This window comes from Lissotriton helveticus, chromosome 8 (assembly GCF_964261635.1).
Source record: "Lissotriton helveticus chromosome 8, aLisHel1.1, whole genome shotgun sequence".
NCBI lineage: Eukaryota > Metazoa > Chordata > Amphibia > Caudata > Salamandridae > Lissotriton > Lissotriton helveticus.
The window spans coordinates 932,124,746-932,142,202 of record NC_136069.1 but is presented as its reverse complement, the minus strand read 5'-3'; the positions used below and the strand labels follow the sequence as shown (position 1 = coordinate 932,142,202).

Genomic DNA, 17,457 nt, shown 5'->3' with positions numbered 1-17,457 from the left:
GGCCCAAGTTTTTATTTGTCCAAAGCCTTATCCATAACAGGATAGGGGCCATAAGAAGGGTGTCCGATATATAACCAAACCCAACTTCCTGGTGGACTGAAAACGTGGCTGTAGATTGGGGGAGCCCTAAGGTAGAACGCAGGAATTTATTTTCTTCCCTTTGAATTGATTCACTATTTACATAGCCCCACAGACCAGAGCCATACCTGGCTATTGCCACTGATTTTGCCCTGTACAAGTTAAGTAAGGCACCTGTTGGCTTCCCGCCCAGTCTCCTAGCAAAACTTAAAATAGCAGTGGCTGAGCTTCTAACCGCCTTAGTTTTAGCTACAATTTGCGGAGCCCAACTCCCCTTATTATCAAAAATTACACCCAGGTATGTAAAAACTTTAACATTGGTGATCACGTCGCCATTACAATAAAACTGTCTGGAGTTGTTTTTACCAGCCCCAAAAGCCATGACGTGTGATTTGGAGTTGTTTATCACTAAGTCTAATGATAGCATAAAATCATTAAAAGCATTTAAAAGTTTTTGTAGACCTATAGGAGTCCGAGCTATTAAAGCGGCATCATCCGCGTACAGGAGAACCGGAATACGAGTTTCCCCTGCACGCGGAGTATCCAAGGTCGCCGATAAAAGAGTTTCCTCAAGTGAATTTATATACAAGGTGAATAGCATGGGCGCAAGAATGCAGCCCTGCCGCACTCCCCTGCTTGATTTGAACCAAGCGGTACGATTACCTTCCTGGTCCATTCTGATTGAGGCTTTCAGATCTTTATGTAATTCTGCCAGAAAATATACAAGGGGGGGGTCCAAACCCAGCTTTAGCAACATAGTCCATAATCGAGCTCTATTCACCAAATCGAAAGCTGTGGATAGGTCCATGAATGCAACATAAATTGACCCTTTTTTGACAGTTGTGTATTTCGAGATTAACAAATGAAGATTTAGGCATTGGTCCTCAGTCCCCCTCCCAGCACGAAACCCGTATTGGGCATCAACTAGAATATTGTTAACTGTGGACCAGGTGTTAATTCTAGCAAGCAGGACTTTGCCCAAAATCTTCATTGAGGAATCCAATAGCGAAATTGGCCGAAAACACTTTGGGTCGCTTCTTAGGCCCTTTTTAAAAATAGGAACTATAATGGCACATGACCATGATTTTGGCAACCCCCCCTCATACACACAATTAAAAACATTAGCTAAAATCTCAGCCCACAACTCTGAATTAAGTTTGTATAAGTCCGGGGGAACCCCATCCGGGCCCGGGGCTTTATTTGCAGCTGAGCCTAAAATTGCCAACTCTACTTCTGATTTGGTGAAATCTAACTTAATATGAGAAGCCGAGGAGTAAGGTATTTTAAACACCTCAGCAATTTCGTTTGAACCATATATGTTGGAAAAATGATTAATCCAATCGGCTTCAGATATATTAATTTCAAGGTCCTGATTAGATGTGTGAGAAAACAAGGGATTATTAATTATAGCCCAAAATTTGGAGCTATGTTTAAGGGTAATGGGGTCCATCAAAGAGTCCCAGGCTTCATCTTTGATGGCTTTTTTTCGAAGTTTGACTGCCAAAGCGTATTGTCTTCTTAGATCTGCCACCAAAGTTCTATCTCTAGGCGATTGTTTAAGACCTTTCCGCAGAGCTGCGTGTGCCTGTGAGCAGGAATGGTCAAACCATCTACACACTGGGACCGAACCTTTCCCTGGTTTGACTCTGAGATCTTTATCCACTCTAGCACAAATAGCTTCAAAGGCACTCACAACTTCCCCTCCCCTCATCTCTCTATTCAAACATATCCCAAATTCAGCTCCCATATCCTGCACAATACGACCATGAAAATCCTCTGGGCAGACTTTGCACCATTTGAGGCGTCTGCCTTGGTCTTTGCTCCTCACGTCCCTTATAGAGGTAGTCCTAGCTACTCCTTTATGCAAACCAGAGAGAGTATCTAAAACCAATAACACAGGGTTGTGGTCACTAAATCCACTAACAATTGCATTATAAAATAATACATAACGAAGGAGCCCTGAAGACATAAAAAAATAGTCTATAATTGATTCACTGCCCCTAGCGTTATATGTGACCACACGGTTTGATGTATCTGCGATCCCTGGTTCATATAGATCATTTGATGAGAGCATGTTTTCCATTGCCACACCCTTTGGACTATGTTCAAAGTGTGGCGATAAAGTATGATCAGGACCATTTTCATCAATAATCTGGCAATGGGACTCACACAAATGAACATTAAAATCGCCCATCATTATACACTGGACAAAAGTGGTTTGTTTTGACATATATTTGGTTAAAAAGTCTGATAGACCATCTAAAACAAAATTTGGGGGTCCCCCCTGCATGGAGTTATAACAGTTTATTAATACAATCTTATTCTTATCAGCCAAACTAATTTCCACCATTTGGAAATAGTGAGAAAAACTAGGGATTTCTCTAACATTACCAGCAATTTTAACTGAAACAAGGAATAACAAACCCCCTCTGTCCCTACCCGATGTGGAACTCAGAGCATCAACAAAGAAAGAAATATATCCTTCTACCCAGAAACCTTTATCTTTCGACCAAGTTTCTTGTAATGCGACAATATCATGGTTCTTCACTAATTGTAACCAAATAAAGTCATCTTGTTTTGCCCGTAGGCCTGCGATGTTCCATGATAATAACCGTATGTGCACTCCCCCTAACTGTAATGGGTCATTAATAACAGATTCGACTCTAACAACAGGTAGGGCCACATCAGTATTGACTGGGCAAATCAAGTTATCCTGGTCGGGTACAGGTGCTAGTCATTCAATGTCTACTCTATCAGCTAATGCTGAAAACATATTTGACAATGGTAGATTATTAGAGAGTGTATTCCTTGTAACATTTACTGCACCATTAGCTTTAGTTGGCTTAGTCATCCAGACATTAAAAGGCATAGGTGAGATAAGGTTGTCCTCTGCCCAAGTGTTATCAATAGACTGTAACTTAATATTCTCATTTACAACTAACCTATGTGGACGGGGATAAAAGAAACCCAGAGGCATCGCCCGCACCCCTTTACTTACGGGATCCAAAGGGGAGTCATCCCAGAAAAGTCGACTCGCGACATTCTTAGATTTAAAATTTACAATGACGCAGTCTCCTGCAACCTCTTTCTTGCTTTTACCCACCCAGTTTACCCGTCTACTTGTTACAATATTATCCGCGATGTTACTTTCTCCCGTGCAGTTGGCATTACACCATTTTTTAACGTGCCTGAGCAGAGACTCATGTTGTTCTATCGCTCCGTCTTCGAGTTTAGGCACGTTAACCAGAATTGCGACAAAGGGTGTTGAATCCGGTGGTAAATTTATTGGTGGTACCCTTTTTTCCGGGGCCCCCCACTGGCCTCTAGGCCTTGTGGAACAATTTGAACCAAGGGCAACCTCTGTCGTGGGGATGTATATTCCATTGTCTACTTTCCCTTTTGGTGGCACAGGTAAAAGAGGGATATTAACTGGTCTAGTTACAGGTGGGTCACCAACTTTAGGGATAGTGACCTTTACAACTGAAGGACATGGCGCCAAAGGCATAGAAAATGCAGGGGCCCGAGCATTAAGAACATCATTTATACGATCACATTTTGATATAAGGTTCTTAACACAGTCCTTCAGAGTTTCATTAATATCCGAAGCAATCTGGATTAAAGCAGTCTCAAGTCTATCTGTAAACAGTTTTTCCAATAAGGCCATAATGACTTCCTCCATCAGAAGGGCTGGCTGGGTAGAGCCAGCCATAGTTGAAACCGACCTTCCAGCAACCCCGGGACTCAAAGGGGGGTTAGGTATCACAATTTCAGGTATGGCCGGGCATGGAAGAACTGTAGCAGGAAGTGACAAGGTGGGTCTACAAGCCTCAATTATAACCCGAGGCTCCAAAGGTATACAATTTAAGGATGAGGCATATGAAGTATCAGCATTCCCGGGACTAGAAGCAAGGCCCAGTTCACACTCGGACTCAGCAATCTTAGATGATAGTTCCCCCACCTTGGTAGTTAAATATGTAAGTATACTTGTAGTATACTTAGGCACCTTCGCCTTAGCTTCATCCGCCGATGGTGTTGGCAGTTTACGCTTACCCATTGTAGAAGATGTTAAGGACGTGGCCCGTCCCGTCCCTGGTCGTCCTTGGACGGCCTTAGACGGCCCGCCCTCTGCCCGGGCTCCGCCCGGCGTCGCCCGCGCGCGTCCGCGACGCGGAGATCGAGGCTCTGCTTTGTAGCGCCTCCGGGCGCGAGAACAGCGGTGGCAGGAAGTCCGCGCTAAGCCCACTGGGAGCTGTAGTCTCTAGCCGCTCCTGGATGTTGATGGCGGCGAGACTCACAGCGTAGGCAACCCAGGGACTATGGCAGAGTGCTGGCGTGCTGGCGTGCAGGCGTGTTCCAGGTAGGCAAAGAGCGCTGTGTGCGCTGCTCGTGACCCCCGCTCCACCGAGGTCGAGGCTCCGCTTTGTAGCGCCTCCGGGCGCGAGAACAGCGGTGGCAGGAAGTCCGCGCTAAGCCCACTGGGAGCTGTAGTCTCTAGCCGCTCCTGGATGTTGATGGCGGCGAGACTCACAGCGTAGGCAACCCAGGGACTATGGCAGAGTGCTGGCGTGCTGGCGTGCAGGCGTGTTCCAGGTAGGCAAAGAGCGCTGTGTGCGCTGCTCGTGACCCCCGCTCCACCGAGGTCGAGGCTCCGCTTTGTAGCGCCTCCGGGCGCGAGAACAGCGGTGGCAGGAAGTCCGCGCTAAGCCCACTGGGAGCTGTAGTCTCTAGCCGCTCCTGGATGTTGATGGCGGCGAGACTCACAGCGTAGGCAACCCAGGGACTATGGCAGAGTGCTGGCGTGCTGGCGTGCAGGCGTGTTCCAGGTAGGCAAAGAGCGCTGTGTGCGCTGCTCGTGACCCTCTCGTGAGTCTCTCTGGCACAATCCTAGAATAAAGTACAGGAACAACACACTGGACATGCACACATGGTACCGACACGGCATAACAACGGTGGGCCAACTACAGAACAAAGGAAATCAAACAGCCTTTAACACACTTAAAGAGCGATACAAGTTTGACAGCGCAGAGCTCTATAACTTCCTTAAAATAAGGGTGGCAATCGCCAAAGCAGGCATAAACAAGCTCACCCCATCAATAATACAATACGCCACCAGCCTGAGCATAATAGGACACCAAGTAGCACACATATACAGAGCCCTGAGCCCCAAAACCTCTAAACTAAATAACAAAATTATAACCCATTGGGAAGCAATGGCAGGGAGAGAGCTCAGTGAGAAAGAAAGGGCAGACCTATGGTCTTCCACATCGAGAAGAAAGGTGACAACCACTCTAGATCAGACAAAATTCTGGCTAGTACACAAGGCCTACTGGACCCCAGCACGCCTAGCAACCATGGGAATCAGAGAGAACGACTCCTGCTGGAACTGCAATAAGCAGAAGGGGGACCTGGTGCACCTCCTCTTCCACTGCACCAAGATCAGGAAATTCTGGGACTCAATAAATACTCTAATCAATGACGTAACAGGCGCCACACTATCACTGGACTTTCACTATCTAGCACTGGGATACACCGACCCATCCATAAGATCCGAAAACGACAGGGACCTGATTGACCTCCTGCTCACAGCGGCGGTCAAGACGGTGTTGAACAATTGGAAAGACACAGCAAAGGCCACTTTTAAAGCCTGGTTCAACTGGGTCATATTCCTAAGAGGAGCCGACACCATAACAACCAACAGCCTACCGAACTCCGGGAAAAAAAGCGAGATGTGGCTGTCGCTAGACAACTACCTGTCCTCTCATAAGCCACCCTGAACGTCCAGACTAGGCAACACTGCATAAACAACATGCATCACCTACTCTGCGAAACAATGTGCCTCCTCTCTCTCTCTACTCTATATATCTCTACACCTCTCTTTTCTCCTCACGCCACCAGGGGAGCGAAAAGACAATCAGACAGTCTGTAAGGGGCATGGGGGAAGCCTGTAGGATTGACGAGAAGAAGAAGAAGCAAGCATGAGAACATGAACAAACAGCCACAAGCCAATCGAGACAATGCTTGCCCCCCCCCCCCGGGGCGTGTCTTTTCCCACCCCCCATGTGTTTCACTCTGCACCATGTAAATATGCTTTTTATTTTCAATAAAAATTACTGAAATAAAAAAAAAAATCCCTCCCTGGAACCATTCATGAAAGTAATTTCCATAAAATTCTGCCCTTGATGACATATGGACCCCAAATCTCGAGAGACAAAAATGCAAAATTACTAGTGTCCTTAGAAAAATAACATTGATCCTTATTTCAATTACAAAAGCTCAAATATTCCTAGAATTCGGCTCATCCAGACAAGGCTTTGCATGGAAGGAGCATTCTTCAGATTTTGTAGAAAACTATATAAAGCGGCCACTGGCACCTTGAATAATTTATGTTGACTGAAAATACAACATCCATGTGCTGTCATTGCATGGGGGAGTACTTCATTAGAGCTCTGCGAAATCTTCATCTGCAGGAGGCTTGAGCAGTCCCCATGTCTTCAATCAGCTTTAAAATAATGGTCAGTATTCCATAAAATCTCTTTCATTCTAACAAGATAAAGGCCTAATGTTGAAAAAGTGTCAAGCCTACTTGGTGATTCCATCTAACTAAAAACCATTGCCAAAAAAGTATTTGAGCATAAGCTTTTCTTCAAACTTGAAGCTTGCGTACATGTCTCATAGGTATGGTGCGTTCCACAAAAAGGGGCTGATTCCGATGTCGTTCGGAATGGCTCCAAATTGGATTCTGTATTGCAGAATCTGATTCAGAACCCTTGTTTCCAAATGAATCATATACATTTCCCAACGATGCCCGGAAACAGTTCGGGCAGTCCATTTCGGTTCCAGAAGGCATTTGGACAGCCTGAGTCTTTCGAATCCGAATCGTACACCTCTATGAACATGGTTTCCGAACGAGCATTTACGATGACCGATTCGGACAGCTATTCCGATTCGGTCTGCCCAACACAAAATGGCTGTGGGAATCAGTCTTTGGGGGCCTGTTGTGGGCCCCCTTTCACCCAGAGCTGTTCAATTGGGGCCCATGGGGGTACCCAAGGACCCATCTCCCTAACCATGCACAATGTGACAGGCACCATGGGGTGCCTGCTTCAGGGTGCAAGCTTTTCCCCAACCACCCCTTTTTAGGTCGAGTATCAGCGCATATGTGTTGTCTGCAAGACCTGTGTTAATCACTCGTACTGGGTGTAATCCCGCCTGTTGCTTGCCATTGGTTCAGTTGTGCGCCGCTTTTATTTCTCTGTTTCTTATTGGTTGGTGCTCCTGATCCATTGCTTCCATTTCATTTTTAGGACAGGAGCACCGGCCAATTACAGTTTCATTACAGTGTAGGTCTTTAATGTATTTTTTGTGGGACTGCATATTTATTCTAATTATTTCAAACATGAACTGCTTGATATAATGAGGACGCACTATTCACCCATCCTATAAGGTATGTAGTCTGGTCAACAGTTTTAGCATTTATGACCTGATAATGTAGTTGCTTATTTAACAACCTGTAACATACGTTACTCTTCGTTAATCAAAAACAATAGATATACACAATGATCAGAAACCACAATATCATGTGTAACATATAACTGCCAAATGAAATCAAGATGCTGCAGTCATTTTCACAGTTCAATGCACTGTAAATTTATTTTATTTTATTTTCTTTGTTGAATTCTTAAAGCTTCAAACCGAATATTTCACAAATTCGCCACTCCCAATGCATTTCGGTGCATAGCACCTTCGTCAGGGGAATGCCGTAAAGATGTACAAATATATACATGTTTCTAATTTTCCTCAGATGTGTACAAAATCACAAAATCAATCTATTATATGCATATGCAAACAATTAGGGGCGTAAGAGGTACAAAAAAACACAGTTCTTATCAAAAGAATGTCTCAATCTATATGTGTACGCTTCATGTAAACCAAGGTCTTTAGGATGTAAAAGACATTATAAAGAATTCAACTCACGCAAAAAAGTGTAAAGCGCCTACTGTGAACCTTGCATACTGATTAGTGCTAGATGTGACACAAGTAAAAAGGTGAGAACACCAACTACCACCGTGTCAACTAAATCCCGGTGCAACACAAAAGTGTAAATCGTGAAACACTCACCGACATGAATGGCCATGAACCTATTGCCTCCAAATGATCGTAAAGCTATACACCAGATTCTGATGACAAAACATGACGGCAACCAGTTAAAGTTCCATCGATTGCTCTATTGGATATACAAGTACACCACAACCTGAAAGCCAGTGTAGCATAAAGCAGCGGTACCTGCTAATGTATGCTTGTAGCGGCACGTATCTCTCCAATAGGTGTGGCTCAGCTTCTAAGGAGGATCGAAAAGACCGTGATATTAAAATCTGTTTCCACAACTCACAGCATTACACCAACATCCCGATGGACTGACTCTTACCGTGAACATTCGAAAACCTCACTCTAATGACACCGGCTATTCCGTATTCGGCTGTACTCGATATTGCCGTATTTGAAATCCCGCGTCTGACGTCAGTGTGTATGAACATGAAAGACAGACTCATGTAAACAAAGAGCTTTCCTCCCAAGATGGCCGCTGTTATTGCAAAAAACAAAGCCTGAAGTTACAATCCTCGACCTATATTAATCAACCCGTGCATATGATAGTACAAATCACTGGCAAGTACTTTAAGCAAATAAATCCTCTACCAGAAAGGTGAGATGTCTAAGAAAATTAATAACAGGCTTATAATGAAAATCATGCTAATGATGACAGTAATAAAAAGAAAAACTAAAAATTATCCCTATTATATGTCAGGACCAATCATGTATCAACCTAACAGATACACCTGCCTAATCAAAACCATGGAGTTACATTTTTTGCATGATTTGAATAGCGACATACAAGATAAATCAGGAAATATTAACAAACAGAAAATGTTATAACTGCTTACTAATTAATAATGTACAATACTTTCATGATCATAAAAAACAAACAAATTCGATTTTATCATTCAATCCACAAGGACTCATGGTATTAAGAAAACAAATCCAAAATGTTTCCCTTTGTACAAGCTACCTCATGGTATCGCTTTCAGGAGATACAGACGCCTTTTCAAGAACAGTAAAACGTAACTGTGGGATTGTGTGTTTTTTCTCCATTCAGTGAACCGCTAAACATGATTTTATGTTGGATGTACGAATCATACTTTTGTGCTCTGTTATTCTCACTTTTATTTTCCTAGATGTACGTCCAACATATATGAGACCCCATGGGCACTTGATGGAATATATCACCATGCTGGTGTTGCAATCTGATGTGTGCCTGAGCTTAATCAATTTACCTGTGTGTGGGTGTGCGAACTTGTCACCTACAATTACATTGCCACAGTGGCCGCAATTGTGACATTTTCTCATTCCTAGTGGCTCTAAAACTTGTGCTGTCACTAGTTTCTTTTTAAAAGCTCTTTGATGTTTTTAGATCTTGTAAAGGCAAAGATGGGACGGCCCATGAATACCTCCTGAAAATCATATTCTTGTTCAATAATCTCCCAACGTTTGTTAATGCACCGTTTGATATCTCTCGAAGCGGTGGAATGCTTGAAAATACCCACCTCTCTTTTAGTATCCGTCTTCTGTACATTAATCAACAATTGTGCTCTATCCATAGAGGATGCCCTCTGCTTTGCATTTTCAACAACTGCCAGCGGGTAGCCTCTTTTCAAATAAGCCTGAGCCATTTCCTCCATACTCTCTCTACCTTCAAATTCATCTGAACAAATCCTCTTGATTCTAATGAATTGTGACAGGGGTAAATGTTGTCTTAAAGTTAGTGTATGAAAACTTTGGTAATGTAAGGCGTTATTTCTATCGGTAGATTTTTGGGAAATTGTTGTCGCCAAATTGTTACCTTTTCTTTCAATTAGAATATCCAAATAACTGATGCTTGTTGAGCTCATCGAGTAAGTACATTTGATATGTGGATGACAGTTATTTAATGTCATTAATCCAGCTTCCAATTCTTGTTTTGCTCCATTCCACAGAACTAGTATATCGTCAATGTAACGCAAATAAAGCACCAAATGGTCTGTACATGCTGTAATATGTGTGTGTCTTCAAACTTGGCCATGAACGTATTCGCATACGCTGGTGCCCCTGTAAACCCCATAGAGGTACCAGTCTTTTGCATGAAAAAATCTTGTTTCCATACAAAATAGCTGTGGTATAAGCTAAATTGAAGTAGTTCCAGAAGTAGAATATTCAGAGTTTCTTCATAATTGTGTTTCAAAAGTAACCACTCAACCGTACATCAATGGTTGCCAACCAAAATTCACTAGATTCTGGTATTGTCACATTCTTCAATTTTTTAAGACAATCTGTCGTGTCTTGCACATATGTAATCCATTGCTGTACTAGCGGTTGTAAATAGTAGTCCAGAAACTTTCCCACAGGTCCGTGCAGTGACCCACACCCGGATACAACGGGTCGGAATGGGGGATCCACAGGGTCCTTATGCATCTTAGGGAGCATATAAATGTGTGGTCTCTTTGGATATTCAGATATCAGAAATTTATATGTGTTCTCATCAATCCAACTCAGGTGTTTAGTTTTTTTCAAGATTTGAGATAGAGTCAACTGAAAAGCAATAGTAGGATCAGATTCTAAACATAGATAGGTGTCTGTATCCCGTACATGTTTTTCAACCTTGGATTCATAATATGCAGTATCCATGACTACTAACGCTCCACCCTTATCCGCCGGCTGGAATGTCAGGTTGTTGTTCTTAGCTAAATTCCGCAAAGTTATTTGTTCTTTGATTGATAGATTCTTCTGTTGTGCTCTTTTCAATGTATGTCAATCAGATCCTTTTTAATTAATAATTCGAAGAGATCCAGTGTTTTATGCGACATAGGTGGTATAAATGTATTTTTAGGTTTGAAAAGTGCGTCCTCATTATCATACCTCCTTGAATTATGTGATGTCTGATGTGCCGGTGTTTAAACTGACAGAACACCAGCAGGATTAGCGAAGTTCCTGACCCAGACTTTGTTGTCCCTGTTCCCACGGCAATAAAATCTGCCTTGAAGCAGGTTTAATGAAGAGAGAACGTGCCGGTTTAAAAAAACAGCAAGGCGCTGGGAGGCCGTGGGTCACCTATCTTGCCCACATTCCGCTTATATAGCATTGAATATAAAGACACACACTTATGACAATGCACAGTGTGAGTATGAGATTTGGCATAGGCATGAAATTGCACTCTGTTAATAACCACGATTTATAGGTGTGAGAAATTCACAGCGCACGATATGCTCGACGGGCATGGAATGTGTGCATGGCTCTGATGCATACCAACTTACAGCTTTGCCAATTGAGACACATATTAGAGGTATGACCTGGCTATGTTTCATATTGCATAGATGACTTTCTATCTTCCCTTCCAGGTTCTCTTTACCTTTCACATAAGGCTGAAAGGTAATCATACCGTAAGTATACGGCATGGTTCACATTTGACTCAGAGACGGGTGCACCTTAGCGTGTGCATACCCCTCGGGTCATTATTTAGGGCCTGAAGAAAGCCTAGCAATGTCGTCAACAGGCTGAAACATGAAGACCGTGTCTTTTTAGCATCACTAAATACCCAGATACCTTAGGCTAATTTAACCTGCACAGGTATCACACTTTGTTTTTAATCTCGCCTTATTGTTCCATATTAAAATTTGGGGAACAATAAAGACGATTTTAACTCACCATTCCACATTCCAGTCACTTGCACTACTGTCATCCAAAAACCTGCTGCGCTGTAATCAGGCGTTGGAGCACACCCGAGTGGCATTCGGCTGTTCTGTGGGACCCCAATGATGAAGCATGTCACCAACTAGGTTGGTGAGTGAGGGGTCTTTTTAAGAAAAGGATAATTCTCCTCCTTTCTCCCTCTTTTGTGCATCTCAATATTTATTTATAGTTTTGTTTGGGGTAAACACCCTCATTTGTTTATTGAGTTATGTCAATGGGACTGGTGGCGTTCCCCATAGAAATAATCCTTTCTCTCTGTTTGCTTACAAGGTGTTAATCATAACTCATAAGAAAAGCATAAGTAAATCAGAGGACTGTGCATTACGTTACTGGTTGTCAATTTGATGTCAGAGATATGAGGGGGAGATAGGACCCCTTGTCGGAGCTAGGGTCTGTTGTGGAACATAAGTATGGGAATGAGATATAAGTTAAGTAAAGCATGCCCTATAAGATTTCCTCAGGATGCTCCCTGTGGCGCAGGAAGGGCCTGGATGTCACTCAGGGTTACTTATGGCCCATGTGGTTGGGGTGGAGAGCGATCTCTCCCTCCCAGTCTTGGTGGGAGTCAAAGCCACTGTAGTTTGCTACACTTAAAGTTCAGGTGGGTCCCCCTAGCATTCAGAAGCTAAGTAGTCCTCCCATATTTGAGTTTGACCACTTCCCCATACCCTTGCTGTTGTCTGTTGGGAGTGTTTCCAATTGAATCCCACACCAATGTATTACAAACTCTATTCCCATTGCTGAGCCACTGGGCCTCTTGGGGATTTCCAGACAATGGCAATACTTCCTCTTAGGCAGTAAGGTGTTGTTTCTTCATATGTTTCATTACGGTTTTCGAGGACTCTAATGTTAATGACTTCTTCAGCGTGGCTGCCCCTGCAGGCACAACAGCTATGCACTGTTCGAACCGTACTTCGCCGTCATGTTGTTCTTGTTATTGTTTCTTGTGATCTTAGGTGCATTTTGCAAATGTTCCTGTTGCATTAGCGCACAAGGTAACATTTTATAACTTTTTTTTTCCAATGCGGAATGCTGCACTTGATCTTTTTATTTTTTGTATTTTTTATTGCCATTTGGAAAGACATACAATGTCCAACAGTTATATAACTTACAGACCATTGCACAACAACATCCATCATCCAGTAGTTGCATCATTACAGTATTGTCTACTATAATAAAAGTACATTACAGCTATATATCACAGTTTTGGTCAACTTGGTGCAGTTCCAGATATGTGATTAGATAGTTCCAATAGTCTCTAGGTTTTGAACCTGCGGGTAATTCTTCTTAGTACGTGTGCAAAGTTTCTTTACAATACGTTAAGTCCTTAAGTCAATGTACAACTTTTGGGACCTTTTTGCTCCCCAGCAGAGTGATACTCTTTGTTTCGCCATCAATAATGCAACCACACAGAATTCACGCTTAGTGGCTCGTAGCTCAGGCACAAGTCCCAGTAAACATGTACGTATTGAGCAGGCTACAGTGACACCCAACATATTACCCACCGCTTGTGCAACCTCCTCCCAGTAGTTTGCCACCTCCTCACATGACCATGCCAGGTGCAAAAAATGTGCTACTTCAACGCCACATCTGCGGCAATTAGAATCTGCACGCAATCCATATCTGCATAGCCTTTCTGGGGTATAATAGGTTTGATGTAAATATTTATAGTGCAACATACACAAATTATCATTTGGTGTTAATATTTCTGTTAATGAACAAGTGGTAGCCCATTCTTCCTCTGTTAGTGGGTCATCTAGGTTAGCATTCCTTCTACCCCATGCATCCTGTGTCATACCCCCTATATCTTCCTGCAATTTTACATAAAGTCTAGACACAATATGCGTGGCAGTGGGCGCCATAAGTAATAGTTGTAGTGTGGATAGCTGTGACGGTTCCGTTGGATATGACGTGTACAATTTTCTTATAGCCCCTTGCAGGCGATGGTACGTGAATTGAAACAGTAATGTCTGGTTGCTTATGAAAGAAAGCTCAGTGAGTGACCTAAAAGTACAGTCCCAATATAGGTCTCCCATTGTATCCATTCCCACCTGACGCAGCAGGCCCATTCCTACCTCCTCCTGTGTGACAGATAATTCAGGATGATAATGTAGCGGCAGTGCTGGTGCGTAAAGTGGTAGTTTGTTAGCTTTGCGTCCCATTATCCACCAGGCTTTGTTCGTCGTATCTATTGTATTTATGTCTCGATTGTGTAATGGGGTCGTTTGTGTAGTAGAATGGCATCCAATGGTATCGGTAAAGGGTAAACAACCTTTACAACGAAACTTTTACAACGCACTACCATTACAACGCAGTCATTACAACGCAAACCATTACAACGCATTGCGCTGGGGGGCGCTCTAGGATAGGGAATACGTTTAATTTACTATCCAACACCTTCCCTAGTGTCCACGGGGACTGTAGTTGGAATAGTAAATTAAACTATTCACTATCCAACACCCAAAAGCACTATGCGTTGTAATGGATTGCTATGTAAAAACCGTGTTGTAAAGGCAGGCGTTGTAATAGCCTGCGTTGTAACGTCATACATACACCATTGTCATTGGCGGACAGACTAGCCATTGTGAAGATGGTTATATTGCCGAAGTTGTTATATTTATTTAATAATATTCCTATTCAACCCCCAGTGGAGGTATTCCGTAGGATTTCTGCTATGGTGCTTTGCTTGATATGGGCAGGTAAACACGCCCGTATACAGCTGTGAGTCCTTACTTTACCTTATTCGAAAGGTGGCTTTAAAGTTCCGGATTTTTTACTATATTATTTATGTGCGCAAGCAAAATACGCGCACTATTGGTATCACAAAATCCCATATTTGACTCATGCGGCGGTTGAAGAGGGGGATGCTCTACCACGGATGTATGACGTTACAACGCAGGCTATTACAACCTGCCTTTACAACGCGTTTTTTTTTTTTTTTAGCCAAGGACAATGGTCATTTAATTCACCTCCCTATTTTGTCCTCCAGGCCACCAATAGCTCTGCCATAATTAGTATGAATTACTACTTCAGGGTTGCGATGGAACCAAACACCCAAGTATCTTACAGGCTCTTCTTCAAGTTGGGAGTCCATGGGATATTGGCATGTGGTGTCTGTTAACGGCAAAATTATTGACTTAGACCAATTAATTGTTAGTCCTGACTGTTGCCCAAATTTTATATATTCTCGAAGTAGATGGTTTAGATGTTGTTCAGGATCACTTATATATAACAGTATATTGTCTGCATATAACGAGATATGCAGTGGCCGTTGTGGAAATTGCAGTGCCGAGTGATGATACCCTTGTCTAATCTTACACGTCAGTGGTTCCAGCGCTATTGCAAATAATAATGGGGACAGCAGACAACCTTGTCTCGTCCCCCTAGAAATTGGTATGGCCCCTGATACATATTTGTTAACTTGTATACGTGCCGTTGGAGCTGTGCAAAGCAGGCAAGTCCACTGCGTGAACATAGGTGGGAACCCCATCCTCTGCAGTACAGTATGCAGATACGTCCATTCAAGGGAATCAAATGCTTTAGCAGCATCTAGACGGATCGCTGCAGCCTTTGTACTCGGGACCAGGTAGTGTGAAACCGCAAATAGTGTTCTAGTGTTGTGGGCTGTTGACCTCGAGGGTATAAACCCTGATTGGTCTGGACGTATCAAATTCATCATCAGTGGCTTTAGTCGAACAGCAAGCAGCTTTGCCAATATTTTAGTATCTACATTTTTCAAAGACAGCGGTCTATATGAATCACAATATTCCGGGTCTTTGTTAGGTTTTAAGAGAGCAATTAGCATTGCCTCTCGCATCGTTTGCGGTAATAAGTTCTTATCATAAGCATCATCATAAAATTCTACCAGGTGCGGTGCCAATTGGTCCGCAAAGGCCTTATAGAACTTGCATGTGAACCCATCCGGGCCCGGTGCTTTGCCGTTCGGTAATGATTTAATAACCTCTGTTACCTCCTCTACTGTAATCGGTAAAGGCAAATATTTGCGCAGTGTATCTGATAACAAGGCTATTTCTACATCTTCCAAGTATTTCATTAGTGTGTCTGCAGAGAGTGTGCATTTTGATGCATATAGTTCCTCATATGTGGCCATGAATTCCTTTAGTATGCCCTGCGTGTCGTGATGTAGTATCCCCTCAGCGTCCCTTACCACTCTTACGGTTTGTGGCGCGTGCCCTGAGCATATTTTGGCGGCAAGTGATCTCCCCTGTCTACCACCCTCACCATATGATCTTGCTCTCTCTGTCGCCTTGTGATGTATCTGAGTTCGTCATCTGCATAGTTTTGGTATTCCGACAATACCATCCTAATTTCGCCTCTATATGTGTGCTCCGTGTACGGTCATATTCCTGCTCCAGAGTGCGTATTTGAATCTCACACATAGCTATCTAGTTTCTAATGTCTTTAAGGATGCCCGCCTTGGTGCTTATACAAATCCCTCTTATAGTGGCCTTAAAGGACTCCCAAAGAAGGCTTAGATCATCAGTAGTAGGCTTGTTTAGGTCAAAGTAGTCCGTGATAGCACAGTGAATAGTATCCAAATACATTGTGTCTAACAAAGCACTTGCATAAAACCTCTAGCCGTAAAGTGGTGGCATATAATTTGGCATAATAATGGAAAGGAGAACGGAGTTATGATCAGACAATGTCCTAGGCAAATGATTCACTGATCGCGTCCAGAGTAATATGTCATCTGATCCCAACCAGTAGTCTATACGAGACCAGCTTTTATTGGCTGCTGACACATGCGTTGCTTCTAGTCGGTCAGGGTATCTTGATCTCTAAACGTCTGTGAGATGCATGTCTATCATAATATCTTGTAATTTACCCCTCGCCCTTTCGTGCGGTTCTATGGATATTTCAGACCTGTCCAGAGTGTCATGGAGTGCTATATTAACCCCCCCCGCCAAATTATTGGATGGTCTGGTAACTCATGAAGTTTGCGCCATATTGTATGATAGAAATCGGGGTCATCTACATTCGGTCCATAAGTATTAAGTATAGCTAATAGTTGCCCCCATAATGTGCCTGTCAGTAACACGTAGCGACCTAGTTTATGAGTTATAATGTTGGTTATACTGAAATTCAAACCTTTTCTAATTAAAATAATTACGCCCCTGGAATATGATGAGTAGGATGAAGCATGTATGGATTCAACCCACCTTCGCCCGATGTGTGTATTTGAGTATGGATCCAGATGTGTCTCCTGTAGGAGAGCAATGTCAACCCGCAACCTGTCAAGGCAAGCAAACACCTGTCCGATCTTCTTTGGATTGTTCAATCCATGCACATTCCAAGTGAACAATTTCAATTGTGGAGATTGCAGTTTCTCATTTGACATAGCCATCACACAAATTTCTAATCAGTGTTCTGTATAGCTCACAACATATTACTTTGTCAGTTTGCAACAAAACTTTGTACATGAGGTATGTCATAATATTTCCCTGGACTTCAGCAATGTTTCTTAAGTACACTCGTCTGCGTAACCGTTCAGAACACCCTCCACCCCCTCCCACTTCAGCATCCCAATCATGCCAAAGACAATCCCCTATTGCAACAAACAACATAGCCCAACTTTTATTT

The 17,457-nt window shown here is 43.0% G+C and overlaps 1 protein-coding gene across 4 annotated transcripts in view; it reads left to right on the top strand.

Moving 5' to 3' along the window:
* The window catches only part of ABI3BP (ABI family member 3 binding protein), a 2,192,437-nt gene that overhangs the window by 894,093 nt on the left and 1,280,887 nt on the right, over window positions 1-17,457 (top strand). The gene's annotated exons all lie outside the window — the stretch shown is intronic.